Raw genomic sequence first — 7,023 nt, 5'->3', positions numbered from 1 at the left:
TGATTTGCTCTTAATATCAAGAAATCTTAACTAACATGTAAAGCCTCATCTATTTGTTAGAAGCACCACGTGTGAAAACTAAGCACAAACTCCCTATAAACTTAAAACTTGAGTTTCATGTTTGATTCCACAGCTGCCTTCTTTTACCAAGCAGGAGTGTTTAAATATATAAGTATAAAAAACCTTGTCAAAAGACAAATAGCCCCAAAAAACTTCTAAGTCCACTAGGACATTAAAAGCAATATTGAGATTTCCTTCTAAAGACTGACACCTTCTTAAAAGCCAAACAAACAGCAGAATATTCACAAGTAACCTCTGAAGGGATCAAGAGAAGCAGTCTCTGTTAGATGCCTTTTTAACTCTTCCTCACTGATTTCACCCCAACAACGCAAACTCATCTTTCTCCTCTTCTGACTCTGCAATGGAAACAGTGTTGGATGAGTCAGGAAAGATCACGTCTGGCCAGGGATGTCAAGGACAACAACAAGGGCTTCTTCAAGTACATCAGTAGCTAAAAGGAAGATTAGCAAAAACACAGATCCACTGCTGAAAGCAGTGATGGAGGACACAGAGAAGGCAGAGTTACTGAATGCCTTCTTTGCTTCTGTGTTTACTGCTAAGACCAGCCCTCAGGTATCCCAGACCCTAGAGACAGAAGAAAAAGTCTGGCAAAAGGAAGGCTTTCCCTTGATTGAGGAGGATCAGGTTAGAGATTGTTTCAGCAAACTGGACACCCACAAATTCATGGGCCCTGATGGGATGCACCCACGAGTGCTGAGAGAGTTGGCAGATGTTATTGCTAAGCCACTCTCCATCATCTTAGAAAGGTCTTGGAGAACACGAGAGGTGCTTGAGGATGGGAAGAAAGCCAGTGTCACTCCAGTCTTCAAAAATGGCAAGAAGGATGACCTAGGAAACTACAGACCAGTCAGCCTCACCTCCATCCTTGGAAAAGTGATGGAACAACTCATTGTGGCCATCATCTCCAAGCATGTGGAGAAAAAGAAGATTATCAGGAGTAGTCAACGTGGATTCATCAAAGGGAAATCATGTTTGACCAACCTGATAGCCTTCTATGATGGCATGGCTGGCTGCGTAGGCAAGGGAGGACGGATATTGCCTACCTTGACTTCAGCAGGGCTTTTGACACTGTGTCCCACAACATCCTCACAAGTAAGCTCAGGAAATGTGAGTTGGATGAGTGGACAGTGAGATCCATTGAAAACTGGCTGGATGGCAGAGATCAGAGGGTTGTGATCAATGGTGCAGAGTCTGGCTGGAAGCCTGTAGGTAGTGGTGCTCCCCAGGAGTCAGTCAGACTGGGTCCAGTCTTATTCAACCTGTTCATCAATGATCTGGATGAAGAGACTGGGTGCACCCTCAGCAAGTTTGCTGAAGATACCAAACTGGGAGGAGTGGCTGATACACCAGAAGGCTGTGCTGCCATTCAGTGAGACCTGGACAGGCTGGAGGACTGGGTAGAGAAGAACCTGATGAAATTCAGCAAGGGCAAGTGAAGAATAAACACAAGCATCAGAACAGGTCAGGGGTGGACCTGCTGGAAAGCAGCACTGCAGACAGCTACCTGGGAGTCAGCATGAGCTCTTGTGGAAGGGCCAGCATAAGCCAGAAATGTTCCCTTGTGGCCAAGAAGGCCAACAGTATCCTGAGGTGCATTAAGAAAAGTGTGACCAGCAGGTCAAGGGAGGTTCTCCTCCCCCTCTACTCTGCCCTGGTGAGGCCACATCTGGAGTACTGCGTCGAGTTCTGGGTTCTCCAGTTTAAGAAGGACAAGGAATTACTGAGGAGTCCAGCAGAAAGCTATGAAGACGATTAGGCCTCTGGAGCATCTTTCTTATGAGGAGAGACTGAGAGAGATGGGTCTGTAGAACCTGGAGAAGGCTGAGGCAGGATCTTACCAATAAAATATCTTAAATATCTTAAGGGTGGGTGTTTATAGGATGGGACCAGACTCTTTTCAGTGGTGCCCAATGATAGGATGAGGGGCAATGGGCACAGACTGAAGCATAGGAGTTTCCATCTGAATATGAGGAGAAACTTCTTTATTTTGGGGGTGCCAGAGCACTGGAACAGGCTGCCCAGGGAGGCTGTGGAGTCTCCTTCTCTGGAGACATTCAAAACCCGCCTTAACAGATTCTTGTGTCATCTGCTCTAGGTAAACCTGCCTTAGCAGGTGGGTTGGACTAGATGATCTCCAGAGATCTCTTCCAACCCTGATCATTCTGTGATTCTATAATAGGTAAAGCAAAATCCGTGCACATCAGCAAAGCAAAACAAGGAATTCACTCACTACATCCCACGGGCAGGCAGGCGTTCAGCCATCTCCACGAAAGCCGAGTTCCATCATGCATAACAGTTACTCGGGAAGACAAATGCTGTAACTCCAAACGCCCCTCCCTTCCTTCTTTTTACCTCAAAATATGTACTGATCATGACATCATATGGTATTGAATATCCCCTTGGCCAGTTTGTGCAAGTTGTCCTGGCTGTGCCCCCTACAAGGTTCTTGTGCACCTGGCACAGTGTGAGAAGCTGAAAAGTCCTTGACTGCTTCACAACAACTAAAACATCATGTGTTATCAACATTATTCTCATTCTAAATCCAAAACACAGCACCACACCAGCCACTAGGAAGAAAATCAGCTCTATGCAAGCTGAAAACAGGACAAAACTGTTTATTTAAGAAAAGCTCGTCTTCTTCCTGGTTCCTGTAGACGAGTTAACAACCTTTGGCTCAAGAGGATGTGTCAGCCTTTGCAGATTGACAGGCTGTTACAGGATTACAGATAACAAAGAAGCTTTCACAGAAATTGCATCTTCCGGCAATTCATAAGGGTCTTAGTGGAGAGACAACCATATAACTCTGTTTAAATATACATAAGTATTACCAAAGGGATTTTCTAACTGGCCAAATATGCAGGTTGCTTTGCCAGTCTTGTAGGTAGCAATATCATATTTCACTATTTTAAGAAACTTCACATACGTTCACACACAAGACATGCACACACATCCCAAACATACACCAGCTCATGAACTGAGCCATATGTTAGCCAACAGACAGATAACTAATGTCAAATGAATTTAAAAATTCACTTGCAGGATGTCAGATACACCAAGGACACACATTCATATTCACAGTTAAAAAAAAAAAAGCAGTCAGTGAACAAATAAGTAGGCATGTAGATAAACACTCCACTGTAGTTACCTCTGGGACTCAGCAGCAGGCAGACTAAGAAAGAGACAGAGCTTCTTGCTAATAAAAGAATGCCTAAGATGTATTATCTATTCTAGTCTCCCAGCCAAGTAAACTAAGATCCACGTCAGACTTCTGCAGTTCAGGGTACACTTCCAGCATTTCTTTATAATTCTTATCAGCACTGTCTCCAAAACAAGGAACAAATAGATGAACAACAGCCCAGGGGAAAAACTATTGATGACTCTCCTTTCGCCTGTGGGCTTGCCTCCCTGATTTCTGGCTTCCCTGAAAACATGACTAAACGGAATGTCAACAAAAGATGTAGAAAATGCAAGTTTTCACAGGATCACAGAATGGTTCTGTTTGGAAGTGACCTCTGGAGATCATCTGGTTCAATTCTCCTGCTCAAACAGGGACACCTAAAGTCAAAGCTAGTCAGCAGAGGGCTGTGAAAACAGAAAAATTGAAATGAGCCTCCAAAACACATCAGTAATGGGTGTAGAACAAATGTGACTTGCCTAAGAAAGGCATCCCATGGTACATTAGGTTGGTGCATAAGTAATTGAAAGTTTTTGCATTGTTTAAATTTGCCATTTGATATTTGAATACATTCTAAAAATAAGCGTGGTTATGTTATACATCATTTTAATACACTTTTCTTGCTTTATGTTTTTTTGCTACTGACTTATTACTTGCTGTTTATTTTATATTTATTTTAGACTATGGAAATTATGTTAGATGAAAAGCAAATTCAAGCAATTTCCTTATTCGAGTTCAAAATGGGTTTTAAACCAGTGGAGACAACTCACAACATCAACAACAGATTTGGCCCAGAAACTCCTAACGAACGTACAGTGCAATGGTGGTTCAAGAAGTTTTGCAAAGGAGAGAAGAGCCTTGAAGGTGAGGAGCATAGTGTCCAGCCATCGGAAGATTACGACCAACTGAGAGCAATCATCAAAGCTGATCCTCTTACAACTACAGGAGAAGTTGCAAGAACTCAACCTTGACCATTCTACAGCTGTTCAGTATTTGAAGCAAATTGGAAAGGTGAAAAAGCTCGGTAAGTGGGTGCCTCAGGAGCTGTCAAAAAATTTAAAAGATCATTGTTGTGAAGTGTCGTCTTCTCTTTTTCTGTGCAACAACAAACCATTTGTGATCGGATTGTGACATGCAATGAAAAGTGGATTTTATACAATGACCAGCTCAGTGACTGGACCTAGAACAACTTCTAAAACAACTCCCAAAGTCAAACTAGCACCAAAAATGGTTATGGTTACTGTTCGGTGGTCTGCTGCCAGTCTGATCAACTGCAGCTTTCTGAATCCTGCTGGAACCATTCCATCTGAGAAGTATGCTCAGCAAATCCATGAGATGCACCAAAATCTTCAATGCCTGCAGCTGGCATTGGTCAACAGAAAGGGCCCAATTATTCTCCACGACAGCACCCAACCACATATCGCACAACCAACACTTTAAAAGTTGAGTGAATTGGGGTACAAAGATTTGCCTCATCCACCATATTCACCTGATCTCTTGCCCACCAACTACCACTTCTTCAGCATGTTGACAACTCTTTGCAGGGACAACACTTCCACAACCAGCAGGATGCAGAAAATGCTTTCCAAGAGTTCGTTGAATCCCGAAACATGGATTTTTATGCTACAGGAATAAATCAACTTATTTGTGACTGGCAAAAATGGGTTGATTGTAATGGTTCCTATTTTGATTAATAAAGATGTGTTTGAGCCTAGTTATAATGATTTAGAGTACAAGTCTTATGAGGAGTGGTTGGGGGAACTGGGGCTGTTTAGGCTGGAGAAAAGGAGGCTGAGGGGAGACCTTATTGCTGTTTACAACTACCTGAAAGGAGGTTGTAACATGGAGAGTGTTGGTCTCTTCTCCCAAGTAGCAAGTGATAGGACAAGAGGAAATGGCCTCAAGTTACACCAGGGAAGGTTCAGATTTGATATTAGGAAACATTTCTTCAAGGAGAGGGTTGTGAAGCAGTGGAACAGGCTGCCCAGGGAAATGGTGGAGCCACCATCTGTGGAGGTGTTTAAAAGGTTTATAGACAAGGTTCTCAGGGACATGGTTTAGTGCTAGAGTTAGGTTACAGTTGGACTTGATGATACTCAGGTGTCTTCCAAATGATTCTATGACTCAAAATTCATGGTCCAAAACCACAATTACTTTTCCATCAACCTAATAGATACTTGCATGTAATGACCCTTTATTTTCTATACTCAATTAAACAAACAAACAAAATAAAAAACAAAACAAACCAAAAAAACCCACACAAAACAACAACAAAAACCAACAAACCAAAACCAACCAAACAAAAAAACCCAACCAAACAAAAAAACACAAACAAAAAAACCCACACCATACTTGCTTACCCAGAAGTCATCTAATCTGGGATGTGAACTGACAAGATGCCTCTGTCTTCAGCATAAAAGATCCCTGAGACCTTGCTGCCATCCCCTTCACAGACAGAAGTGGTGTGGGCTGAAAAAGTGAGCAAAACATTCTAGACAAGCCTATGAGGCTCTTGACAGACACACTAGAAACTCCTATCAGTTCAATTTGGCTTAGCAGGCCCAGAGCACACCTATCTCAACCAACATGAGAGGGTTATTTAAAAACACAGCACTGATAACATCCATTTAGCTTTGTTCTGGTTCACATTGGAGATGGTGACACCCATTTTCAGTCATTAGCCAAAGCTAATAAATTGTTCACCATAATGAGGTTCCAAGTCATCTGTCCTACAGTGCTCTCCTAGGCACCTGGGAATCACTAGGAAGGTTTTGTACCTTCTACCTCAAATTATTTTGCTATTTGAGTCTGTTACTGTTTCAGATAAAAACCTTTGTCTTGACTGGGAACCAGAATCAATCATTTGCTCTCTACAACTACCTGAAAGGAGGTTGTGGTATGGAGGGTGTTGGTCTCTTTTCCTGAGTAACAATAAAGAGAACAAGAGGAATTGGCCTCAAGTTGTGCCAGGGAAAGTTGAAATTGGATATTATGAAATATTTCTTCACAGAAGGGGTTGTGAAGCATTGGAACAGGCTGCCCAGGGAAGTGGTGGAGTCACCATCCCTGCAGGTGTTTAAAAGACGTATAGATGAGTCTCTTAGGGACATGGTTTATTGCTAGATATAGGTTACAATTGGACTCAATGATCTTAAGTCTCTTCCAACTAAGATGGTTTTATGCTTCTATGATTTTAACCTCCCAAATGAACACCCTGGCCTCTAGGCTGTAAAACCAAGCTCCTTTGTGCTTGCCCTTTTGGTGGCCTCTTCATTTCCTTATGCAGCCACCCAGCTAAAGGGACTCATACCTGTGCTCTCCACTTCCTGGACAGGGACTGTAACCAACAGGATGCTCTTGAAGAAGTTGGCACCTCTCTACTTTGTTGCTGTTCACCTCTTTATAATTCCAGCTACCCATCTGCAGCCTGAGTTAGGTATGCAAAACATGAGATAATCGGTGCCACTCAGAGTTGTCATTCCCTATTGTTTACTGTAAAGTAAGACTTCTTCCGACTCCTTATTAAGGAGTTGTTGCTGTTCAGCCTTCTGGGACTGCTGTCTCCTCATCCCACTGAAGGACTGTAGCCACCTACCCTTAGCTTCTGGATTCACTGCTAAAGGCTATAGAACTATCAGCAAGGTGAGTGCCTGTCACCAAATTCTTGAAGTGGACCTGCCCACCAAATGACAGTTTTGTCCCTGTTTCTGGCCATAGTCTTCCTTATAAATGCGCAGTCCTCTTCAGCAAGCAAGGTCAAAATGACA

Source organism: Nesoenas mayeri (genome assembly GCF_963082525.1).
Source record: "Nesoenas mayeri genome assembly, chromosome: 2".
Classification (NCBI taxonomy): Eukaryota; Metazoa; Chordata; class Aves; order Columbiformes; family Columbidae; genus Nesoenas; species Nesoenas mayeri.
This window is presented reverse-complemented; position numbering follows the sequence as displayed.